Source organism: Ovis aries, chromosome 18 (assembly GCF_016772045.2).
Source record: "Ovis aries strain OAR_USU_Benz2616 breed Rambouillet chromosome 18, ARS-UI_Ramb_v3.0, whole genome shotgun sequence".
Taxonomy (NCBI): domain Eukaryota; kingdom Metazoa; phylum Chordata; class Mammalia; order Artiodactyla; family Bovidae; genus Ovis; species Ovis aries.
Window position 1 is genome coordinate 17,710,945 of NC_056071.1, and position 12,603 is coordinate 17,723,547.

The 12,603-nt window shown below is 37.7% G+C and overlaps 1 non-coding gene across 1 annotated transcript; it reads right to left on the reverse strand.

Moving 5' to 3' along the window:
• Positions 1-11,864: 11,864 nt before the first annotated feature.
• Positions 11,865-11,935, reverse strand: TRNAG-UCC (transfer RNA glycine (anticodon UCC)). Its single transcript has one exon. It is a non-coding gene; the product is annotated as a tRNA-Gly (tRNA).
• Between the last annotated feature and the right edge of the window lie 668 nt (positions 11,936-12,603).

The following is a 12,603-nucleotide window of genomic DNA, read 5'->3' on the forward strand; positions in this document are numbered from 1 at the left end:
ATAAAACCTTAGTTCTTAATGTTTCTACTCTTTTAAATTGATGTACTCAGGAAATATATTAGTTTTGCTAATTTTTCATTTCCTATAAATTTTTAACTTACTTATAAGTCTTTAATGTTAAAAAAAAAAAAAGGCCACAGAACAATCCTAGACTATCCCACTGATTTTTATAACCACTTTGTGTGATTTCAACTTGTTTCGTCATTTTTTTTAAAAAAGCAAAGACTCCTTGTAGTCAGTCTTAAAGCAAGCATAAAAATGGATAAAAAAATCAAGAAACAATGACTTTTTAAAAATACATTTTAGTGATATATTTTAGACTTCCTACAACATTAATTTCATTACGTGTAAATATTCTAAACATCTCAATTAAAAGACGTGATCATATTGGATTAAAAATTCAAGGCCCAATTTAAGTATAAAATGTAAGTAAGAAAGTAGAAAAAGACATGCTATGAAAACACTAAGCAAAAGGAAGTTGGACTGGCTATATAAATATCATGCAGACTTTAGAACAAGAAATATTACTGAGGATAAAAATAAGCATTATATGCTGATAAAGAAGGAACAGAACCATAAATACATATGCATGTAACTTAAAAGCCACAACATATATGAAGCAAAAACCGATAGCTTATGACTTCAGAAAACATCTCAGGAAAACATAAACCAAGTAAAATATACCTGTATAGCTGTGGAAGATCTGAAAGATAGTGTCACCCAATGTAACCAAGTGTCATTTACAGACACTCCATTGAACTATTCTATGGAATAGTTTGAGCTATTCTATGGAATATAATTATATTCTATGCCATGAAAAAAGCCTCAACATATTCAAGTTAATTCAAATTACATAAACTATGTTATTGATCTATTGGAAATTAATCATAAAGTTTTCAGTAACAGAAAAACATCTAGAACCTCCCAAATTTTATATCTTAAACACACACTTCTAAATAACCTATGAGCCAAATAAAAGGTTACAGAAGATATCAGAAAATACTTTAACTGAATGGAAAATATCAACATCAAATGTGTGAGATGCAGCTAAAGCAGTGATTAAAGAGAAATGTATAGAATTAGAGGTATGCTCTGTTAACAAAAAAGCAAGGTCTGGAATCTATCACCTACATTTGTAGAGTATAAAACTAGAAAAAGAAGAACAAATCATACCTATAACAAACATGGAAGAAGGACATAATAACAATAATAAGAGCAAAAATGAACAAAATTAGAAAAGAAAAGCAATAGAAGGAGATCAGTTAAAACAACTAATATCTTTAATAACTTAATAAACTTAATAATATCTTAGTCCAAAATCAAGAGACCACAGCTTGTGAGCAAAGTCAAGCCTACTGTCTGTTTTGGTAGAGTTTTTCTAGAAAGTAGATAAACACATTTGGTTATTTTCTGTGGTTGCTTTCCACGATAAGAGGGTTCAGTAGTTGAAACAGAGACTAAATGACCTGGGATATCCAAAATATTTGCTCTATGATCCATTATACAAAAAGTTTACCAAATCCTATATCACTCTCAAGCAAATGATGAAGAACAAAAGAGAGAATAAATACTTTTTCAATAACAGAAATTTTGAAATAGGGGATTCTGTTACAGACCCTATAGACATTAAAAGATAATAAGCATGTAAATAAAAACAAAAACTTTATGTCATGTATTGGACAAATTAGGTGAAATAAACAGATTTCTTGGAATACACAAATTACCAGAGCTGATTCAAGAAGAAATGGCTAACATGAATGGTTATATATCTATTAAAGAAATCGAGATTGTGGCTAAAATCTTTCCCACAAAGAAAACATCAGACCCAAATGTCTTCACTGGGGAATTCTATTGATCATTTAAGAAAGAAATAACATAATTTCTACACAAGCTTTTCCGGAAAACAAGAGTAGAGGAAACATTCCCAACATGTTATAAAGACAGAATTACCGTCAGATCAAAACAAAAAAGCATCACACCAACAGAAATCTGCAGAGTAAAATCTCTGAGAATTATAGGAACAAAAATCTTCAACATAGTATTAAAAAAATGAGCTAACAAGATTTTCAAAAGATAATACATCATAACCAAGTAGGAATGCAAGTTTGGTTCAACTTTAGAAAATCAATTAGTTGGCTGGGTGGCTTTTCTGTACACCTGAAACTATCATAGCATTGTAAATTGGCTATACTCCAATATAAAATTAAAATTAATTTGAATTAAGAAAAAGAAAATCTATTAGTGTAATTCACCATATATTAGAAGAAAGAAAGAAAAAACCTCATACAATAATCTAATAGATACCCAAAAAGCCTTTAGCAAAATTTGACATCGATTCATGATAAATACTCTCAGCAAACTAGGAATGGAAGGGAATTTCCTCAGGGTGATAAAGGTCATCTACAAGAAAACCTACAGCAAATATCAGGCTTATTAATGAAAACTAACCGCTTTCCCCTTAGACTGACACTACATTAAACTGTTTCATTCCCTCATATTGGTTTAGCTATTCCTACCAAATATTTTCTTTACAAATTCTTAATAGGAAGAAAGAAGGAAGTTTAAGTAGACCCTCATGGTAGCTTTCGATCTAATTGAGGGGATGTGTTAGAAATTAGTAAATAGTGATACAGTAATAAAAATAAATAAAACATTAGAATAGTAAGATATTTAGCACACCACTGAAAATGCCCTATGGCTGCTTGTGTAAATGGTCATATAGGGAAGCAGAGATAGTTTCTGCTTCAGAGAACAGGTGAGCTCTATGTGCTAGAACTATCTGGAAGTTCTTTTGCTGGAAGGGGGATTTGACTGTAAAGCAAAATAATAGAAAAAAACATACCATTCATAAACAATAAGAAAACATACTTCTTCCTCTTCAACAGAAAAATTCATCATTTTCTTTGTGAAATAGAACTGGAATTAGGACTAACCAATACAAATGTGGTAAAATCAGTAGAGGCCCCCTAAACAACTGCTTTGTAGTACTTTCCAGCCATAGATCCTGTCATTCAAAGCATAGATATGAATATAGTCCCATCCAGGTTTTCTGCCCTCCTGGTAGCCTCTTTAGGGCCAAGGGTAAGAATCTGACACTGTCTTTGATCTTCTGATTTCAAAAGTCCACAAAGAGCATGTAGGATGAGTGACTGGCCTTATGTTAACAGACCATACCCAAGATCAATTTTTTGCTAAACCCTGTCCTGAAGAAACAACTTAGGGCACATCAACCAGGCTAGAAAGATCAAAGTTATGTTCACCATGCATCTCTTTTCATACAAAAATATTTTGGATTGCACTATGCTAATCTACACACAACTGATAAACCTTACCTGCAGTATCATTTTTTTTAATTCCCTCAAATCAAATAGAAAAGGCTTTCTAGATTAGAGCTGTTTGCACATAATAGCCTGATGTGTTTGTCCAGCCTTAAATAGACACCTATTTGTCCACCTTCTGATAAAAGATGATCCACAGGTCCTAAAGCACCAGCATCTCCTGGAAAAGTGGATAAGGCTGGCACTCACCTCTCAAGGGTTCAAAACTTGAATGATGAACTAGCATGATGCCTACCAAGGCCAGGAAACTATAAACTGAAAGAACTCAGTCCACCTTGGTGAAGAAGGATACGAAGTTTCCCAGAAGGTTTCAGGTCCCTACATGGATGATTCTGGTAGTGAATTAATTCTGCAGTGAAAAAGCAAGTGATTGTATTAGAGGATGTGAAATAGCAGCAAACAGGAAACATCACTAGGTCTAAGATGCCTTCCTGTGAGGGAGCTCTTTCCATCTCTGATGTAATACAGCAGTCATTCTCCTGCCAAAATCCCGGATAGGGTACACGTGAAGCTTCCCACTCTTGCCAAGCACAGCTGAGTTGCCAAAGGCTACGAAGCAAGAAAAAGAGATCAGAGGGAGGGGGAGAGGGAAAGGAGACAGATCAAGAACAGATAGTTTGAAAACTCTATAAGAGAGGCCATTGTCTGGATATAGAACCACAGATACTGTAGCCTTATCTATTGCCTGCCTCCTTCCCATAGAACAGAGCATGACACCAAAGACTCTGATCATCTCACTCAGTCCTGTGTTCTCAGTGGCTCATAGACGGCCCGGAGTAAGCTGAGCTCAGTCAGTACTTGCCCAATAAATGAGACGAGGACAAAATAATAAACATTTATAGTGTTTAAATAGATCCCTTACTCATCAACCCTCCAGTAAACTGTTGTGTTTTTTTTTTTTTCCTCCTGTATTGGTTTAGCTAGGTCCATCAATTATTTTCTTTACAAATTCCTAATAGAAAGAAGGAAGAAAGGAAGAAGCGGAAGAGAAGGAAGAAAGAAAATGAAAAAGAAGGAGGCAGGAAGAAAGTGAAAGGGAAAGAGTTAGGGAAGGAGAGAGGAGGAGGAAAGAAAGATGGAAGGAAGGAAAGAAGAAAGAAGACAAAGAAAAAGAGAAAAAGGAGAGAGAGGGGGAAGGAGAGATGGAGAAAAGGAGGGAGGTGGGAGGGAGGGAAGGGGAAAAAAGGAAAACATGCAGGCATTGTGGCATAACCATTATCACTATCTGAACCCACTGTCAATGCACAGAAAAACAAACTAAGATTGTCGTGACCAAAGGCAGCAGTCCAGTCTAACTCTGCTGCATACAGAAGATCTTTCTTCATTCTTCCTGTTGAGCCTCACCCCTAACACATTCTTCTCCTGCAAGTCAAGGCACTTTTCTGTCTGTCTCTCCAGGCTGACTTCCTGTGACACCAAGTTTGTAGACTTCTTGAATGTCCTGCCCTTGTCCTAACACAGTGCCTTTGCACATGCTGCACTTGATATTTGAAACATCCCAGCCCCCTTGTTCATTTGGCAAACACAAATGTCACCAGGTGAATGCGCCTGCTCTCTCTGAACTATGCTGGAGTTCTCTGTTGTCTAGCCCTTGTGGGTATAATGACAGTAGTTTACTTAGATTATCCCACCAGAATGTGAGTGTCAGGAGTTAAGAAATTTTGCTGCCTAGCACCGAAGAGACAGTATGGAAATATTGAAGGTCGAAGTGAGGGAGAGAGAGAAAGGAAGAGAAGAGGACATTTCTTTCTACAAAGAAACACAGCATCTCCCTCGGTGTATTTCAGTAATTAAATCAGCCTTCCAGAAGCAACAGAACTTCAAACTGCTTCCAAAAGTTGAGATTTCAATTAAGAAAGAGACCTTTCATGGTCTACCCCTTTGGACAATCGTATAGCCATTTAGATACAAATCTAATTGTTTTATTGGAGAAATTCTGTGACAAGTCCCCAACTCTTTTACTCACTGTTCCTTTCAAATAGCCTTTTTGAAGTTTGCTGACTCATGGCACTGATGAGATTTTATGCCAAATCTCAGGATAGCTGTCTTCCCTCTGTTACTAGGACTTTCTTTCCCTGCTGATCTCAGCACAATTTTGGGAGGGAGCACTCAGTTATTTTAAACACAAAGAGAGCATGGCATTCTTATGCGTAAAGGAGGGGGGGGAGGCACACTCCCCAGCAGTTGCTTGCCTCCTTTCTAAAGATGTAGTGCTTAAAGTAACAGGGCTGTAAACCAGAATTGAAGGAGACATGTATACACCAAAGTTCATTGTAGCACTGTTTATAATAACCAGGACATGGAAGCAGCCTAGATGTCCATCAGCAGACAAATGGATAAGAAAGCTGTGGTACATATACACAATGGAGTATTACTCAGCCATTAAAAAGAATACATTTGAAACTGTTCTAATGAGGTGGATGGAACTGGAGCCTATTATACAGAGTGAAGTAAACCAGAAAGAAAAACACCAATACAGTATACTAACACACATATATGGAATTTAGAAAGATGGTAATGATAACTCTGTATGCTAGACAGCAAAAGAGACACAGATGTACTGAACAGTCTTTTGGACTCTGTGGGAGAGGGTAAGGATGGGATGATATGGAAGAATGGCACTGAAACATGTATATTATCATATGTGAAATGAATCACCAGTCCAGGTTCGATGCATGATACAGGATGCTCGGGGCTGGTGCCCTGGGATGACCCAGAGGGATGGTATGGGGAGGGAGGTGGGAGGGGGGTTCAGGATGGGGAACATGCGTATACCCGTGGTGGATTCATGTCGATGTATGGCAAAACCAATACAATATTGTAAAGTAATTAGTCTCTAACTAAAATAAATAAATTTATATTAAAATAAAAAAAAACAGGGCCATATTTTAAAATTTGAGTCTATAGGTCACTTACCGCAAGCATTGTATAAACTCAAGATAGCCCAGGGTCCATTCTCTGGGGTGAACTGATGATTGGTGCCATATTGTTGTCAATTGCCACCCAAGAGAAATAGCCATATGTCAATATCTATAGTGCCAAGGATTCAGTTTCTCTATCCAGTTTTGAAACTCTGGATGTCCTTCATACCTATCATTAATCTTCTGATTGCCAAGATTCTTCAAAGAGTGTGGTTCATGGTTTCAAGATTATATTTGCAAGCTTTTTTTGTACTCTGAGATGGAAGTCCTCTGGATCAAGGATTTAAATTTCTTTAAGCCGGTAAGTACTTGTTTCTTCCTTATCCATCCTGAACAGTCACTGCATGCGTACATTGTTTTCTTCTGCTCTTATCACTTTAAAGCCTAGTTCAGGTAGTAAAAATCTCACAGCAAAATAAATTGGGGATACCTCTCTCTTCCCTCTGCTGCTGCTGCTGCTGCTTCTGCTGCTGAGTCGCTTCAGTCGTGTCCGACTCTGTGCGTTCCCATAGACAGCACCCCACTAGGCTCCTCTGTCCCTAGGATTCTCCAGGCAAGAATACTGGAGTGGGTTGCCATTTCCTTCTCCAATGCATGAAAATGAAAAGTGAAAGTGAAGTCGCTCAGTCGTGCCCGACTCTTAGCAACCCCATGGACTGCTCTACTACCTGTTAAAATGACATTACTTGCCAAGGAATGGGACTGAAGCCTTGTACTATCAACAAAGATTAAAAGGCCCTTTGTGTGATATTTAGTATCTTCTCATGTTTCAACTCATTCTTAACTTTCAATGACATGAGAATTAGGGCTGTATGAATCACACTTCCTTGGTTATAGCCCTTCTTGCAAAAATGTGTCCTTTTAAAAATCTGTGCTTATTAGAAAATGAAATATTTGTGTCACAAAATTATATAAAGGGAGCCACACAGACACTTTTTGGTTAAAAAATAATTAAGTAAATAACAAGGTGGAAGTTAAAATATGTACCTATTGTGATGTCAAAAAGGGGCCAAGAGGTACCTTTTCATGATGGAGGTCTCCCTCCCACCTCTGTCTCCTCTAAGCTGATTTCCCTTCCTTGGAGGCAACCTCTGTGATGAGTTTCCTGGTTAGGACAGTTCCTGTGACTAATTGGGCAACTCACCCAACCAGATGCAGTGGACTTTGAAAGTGCCATTTATCTCTTTTGTATGCAAAACTGCATTTCAACAAAATTTCTAACAGCAACTACATACAGGATTAAGGAAATTATAGGTGCAATTTTCTCACATTTCCTAATTAACTTCTCTTAGCTTAAAGAACTGATTAAGTTCTAGAAAGTCTCTATATCTTATCTTTTCCTGGTTTCAAATCCTTCAGGGGATCTTCAGCACTGACAAAGTCAGATCTCTCATCTTTATCCTTCACCCTTTCTGCAAACACACACACTTTCAAGCCTCAGGATCAAAGGTTCCCAGCTTAAGTTTCATCCTTCAGTTCTCCATTGCCGCTTCTCATGTCTATGACTCCACATGGGCTAGACTCTGTTGCTAGAAAGCCCTTAACCCTCCTTGACTTCTTGAGCATCTCTTCATCCTTGAAGACCTAACTAGATTCCATCTCCTCTGGGAAGTCTGTTTTCCTCTTCTCTTCTAAAGATATTTTCTCTTCCTCTAGCACATTCAGATTCTTGATATTTATCATCATACTTATAACACTGCCTTTTCCCTCATGATCAAAAAGAGCCTTGCTTATTTCCAGTGTATGCAATTCATCAAGGAGTATTTTGATGTTGTTTATTCAAATGTGCTTACAGGCCAGTGTGAAGATGAAGTTACCTCTTATTCTCCACTTTTCCTCGTGAATTTGATTATGGGTTCTAGCAACAGAAACACAAACTACTGTTCTATCTTGTATAAGATGTGTTCATTTTTTGGTCTTGTGGTTTCTACTAGGAGCATATATGCTACTTGAAGTCCAAGACCTTGGTTCATTTGTGATATTTCCTGCAATGTGTTTCCAGCTTCATCTCCCCTGTTCTCCAGCCAAGGCTCACCCTTTGCTGTTCTTCACATATATCTTTTTCTCTTACCTCCTGCCTTGGTTGCATTGACCCTTATATAAAAAATTTCCCTTCTACTCCACCCCCTCTTCTTTTCTTTTCTTTTCTTTTTTTTTTTTTTGCTCTTTATTATTCATTTATTTTTTGCTTTACGATACTGTATTGGTTTTGCCATACATTGACACGAATCCGCCACAGCACCCCCTCTTATCTATCTGTTTGGCTCCATCTAGCCTCAGTCGCAGCATGCAGGATCTTCATTGCATCACATGAGATCTCATCCATGTGGCTCATGGACTCTAGTTGTGATGCACTGGCTCAGTAGTTGTGGCAGGTGGGCTTAGCTGCTCTTTGTCATGTGGGATCTCAGTTCCTTGACCAGGGATTGAACCCACATCCCCCTGCATTGCCAGGTGGGTTCTTTATCACTGGGCCACCAGGGAGGTCCCTCCATTTCTCTTTGTACACAATCTTTTAAGAGCTGACCAACTTACACTGGATGTTCTTTGGGCTCTTCTCCCTTGTATTAAAGATTGGATGAGCTCCCGTCGCTTATGGATCATGTTCCCTTGAGTGTGCAAGCTCCTAGAAAATGAAGGTTATCTCTTCATCTGTGTAGCCATAAGAACTACTGTCAAGACTGGCCCAGATTAGACTCAGGTGAGTGCAGACCAAGAGAAGCGGTCCATGGAACTTCCATTTCCTCCAATCATCTGGCTCCCCCTTCAGTTCTGATTCTCAGTGGGCTAGGTGGGGAGTCCCTTTCCTAACCTTTTCGTCTATTAATACTCTACACAAGACAGTTATTTCAGCAAAGTTGCTTGATCACAGGTGAGCCATTCTACATCAAAATAAATTCTGTCCATTGTGATAAACAGTGACATCTGCTTGACCTTACCAGTGAACACCCCTCCTTGTTGGTTTCCCTCCCCTGAGTAACTGGAGATGAGAAACTGTTTTCTTCAAAATGTTGTTCCATGACAGCTACCTCCAAGGGCTCTCTCAGCCTTCAGCATCACCCAGAAATCTCTACTGGGTTACTTCTATTCCCTCTCCCAAGGGCTCATGGCTCAGGGCCTCCCACATCTCTGCATCATGGACTCTTCTCAGCCAGCAGTGGCTGCTGAGCATCCACTGAGCAACGAGAGCATCCAAGTGTAGATGTAATGTACCGCCTTTGACCACAGCCAGATTGGGGCTACTCCCAGAAAACACATGCTAATTTTGAGAAAGACTTTTGTTTTACACTAAAGCATGAGTCATGTAGCAATTATAAAGGGATTAATTATCCAATTTGGGGATAATGCTTTATCAAAAGGATAACCATGGAAAATCAAAGCTGCTTCTATCCTTTGCTAATTCTGCTCTTTGTGTGTTTGGACCTATACCTCTCTTTATATTTTTTTCATGGCCTGGGGATACCAAGGTTCAGAGCTAAGGCCTCAGCTTTTCTGCCTCTAAATCAATACCTTTCAAATATCTTTTACTCACAAACTTCTTTATCAAAAAAAAAAATCTACTGTAGAATCTCATTGTATATTTGAAAAAGCTTATATGCTCAGCATAGATATATTTTAAACTCTACATTATCAAAATCACTGCTTAAAAATAAACCAATGGAACAATAAGACATATTTCAGGAAACCAAAATGTTTACCAATGAGGTTTTGGACTGGACTGGGGAAGGAGCTGTTACATCAGATATAGTGTAATTTATTTCTATACTCTTTTTTATTAGATTCACTAAATCTAGAAAATCCTAATTCTCACAGATCAATCGTTACAAACAATAACAGTTTTTGTATTTTTATACTGCATTTTTTTTCCTGAGTATTAAGTGTACCTGGACATTTTGTTCCACAGTTGAATCCCTTATAATATATATCACGCAAAGCTACCAAGAAAAACATTAGAACTATTTACAGCATAATACTAGCACTGTGGGATGTGTGATTGAATTTGCTTGCACTAGTTCCCATGATTGGACATGAATGCCTACATTTAAAAGGAAAAAAAGATAAATCCACAGCTTCTGTACAAAAGAATCAAATATATATATACATATATATATGTATATATGTATGTATATATATATATACAGGTACCAAAAAAAAGGTTAATCTAATGCCTGCACAAAATGAATTGTACTGGCAAGATATTTATTTGCGTCAGCATACTCCAGTATGCTGAAATTTGTTGTAGAACATATTTGATGGTTTGTTTTTAATTTTTACTTAACATTTCCTAAATTGTTAATAAAATAAGAAACCATCTATTTTTTTAAATAGGTATTTGTAGAATATCTTGTATCTTTTTACATGTTTGATGGCCAGTTTACAAATGTATTTCTCTTGTGTCCATCACCTCCATTTGGGGGCCAAGCATATTTCCATATCTATTTCTGATAATGTCTGTCCATTGGTCTTCCAGAACGTCTCCATCTACTATGGGGTGAATACCTCCTATGATATGGGTAAAAACTCTTTTATCTTTTTGCCAAAATGAACTCCCCAGTTATCTTGAGAGGGTTTGACACCTTTTTCTGTTTTGTCTCCTACGACACTCTTTAGAGTCCCTTGACTACCAGGAGATCAAGCCAGTCGATCCTATAGGAAATCAACCCTGAATATTCATTGGAAGGATTGATGCCGAAGCTGAAGCTCCAATGCTTTGGCCATCTGATGCGAAGCACCAACTTATTGGAAAAGACTCTGATGCTGGGAAAGATTGAAGGCAAAAGGAGAAGGAGGGCAGCAAAGGCTGAGATGGTTGGGCAGAGTCATCAACTCAATGGACTCAATGGACACTCGGTCTGAGCAAACTCCAGGAAACAGCAATCGACATGGGAGCCTGCTGTGCTGCAGTCCATGGGGTTGAAAAGAATCAGACATGACTTAGTGACTAAACAATAACAACAGCAACAATAGTAACACTTATACTTGGAACAGAAATAGTGGTAATTAATTTTGTGATGCCAGTTCCACAAATAATTGCTTGTAAATTTTATCTTTGAAATATTTTATGGAATGTAAAGGTAAGGATATCAGGCCATACTGCTCCCATTTGCCTAGTCACAGTGGCACTGCTAAGCACAGAGGTGGCATTAAATACATTTTGTGAATTAAAGTTGGATAAAACAAGATTCTTCAGTTGGCCCTTATCTCCAGTATGCATGGAGTGTTGCTTCTTTTTTTCTATTTTTTTAAATATTATTTTTTTTTAATTTGGAGGATCACTGCTTTACAATGTGGTATTGGTTTCTGCCATACAACAACACAAATTAGTTACAGCTCTCTCTCTCTCATATATATATATATATAAATCCCCCTCCCTCTTGAGCCTCCCCACCAACCCCATCCATCCCACCTCTCTAGGTTATTATAGAGTGCCAGACTAGGCTGCCTGTGTTATACAGCAGCTTCCCACTAGCTATCTATTTTACACATGGTAAACCTCCACCCTAGCATACACCTCTCTCATATATATATACATATACATATATATAAAGCCATTAAAAAATTTTATTAATGACTTTTTCTTTCCACTTGGTGTGCAGCACTTTAGTTCCCCAAACAGGGATTGAACCTGTGCCCCTGCATTGGAAATGCAGCATCTTAAAACTGGACCACCAGGGAAGTCTTCCTGGATTATAGTTTCTAATATAAAATCATAGCAACAGAAACTTCTCACTTAAATTTCTCTCTCTCTCTCTTTTTTTCTTTTTTTTACTTAGCTCATAACATTTCCCTGGTTTCATCATGTTTTCCTTCAAAGGCTAACCCTAAGATGAGGAAAAAGCAAAACCTCCTGATACATAAAATAGAAACTCTACCAGCTTCTACCACAAATTTTCAATTTTAGTGGTAGGAAATGCCCTTCACTTTGCAGTGCTAATGGGAATGAGGTAAGACAAAGATCCTTTGTAGCTCAAAAAGAAAAATATTCCCAAATATCCCTTCCTGAGACAAAGTCCCTGAAGGCTGCCTGTGGGAACTAGGTGACAACCAAAGCTTCCTCCAACTCAAGAAGTAAAACATGCTTCCAGATTTGCATCATTCTCAGTAAACCAGGATTAATGCCTTGGCTCTGGTGATTCAATAACTTTATGCCCTTAGGCAAGGCATTTAGCCAGAATGGGTTTCTGTTTACCTGTGTTTTGAAGGGAAACTTAAATAAATGGTGCCAAGTATTGCTGGATGAGAGACAGTTGAACTCAGAAAACCCAAACTATTTTAAAATTAGTTGAAGTTCTTGGGAATGAGAGAGTCAATTCCTAGGCAGATTGATAAGAAGTCCAGGGTCC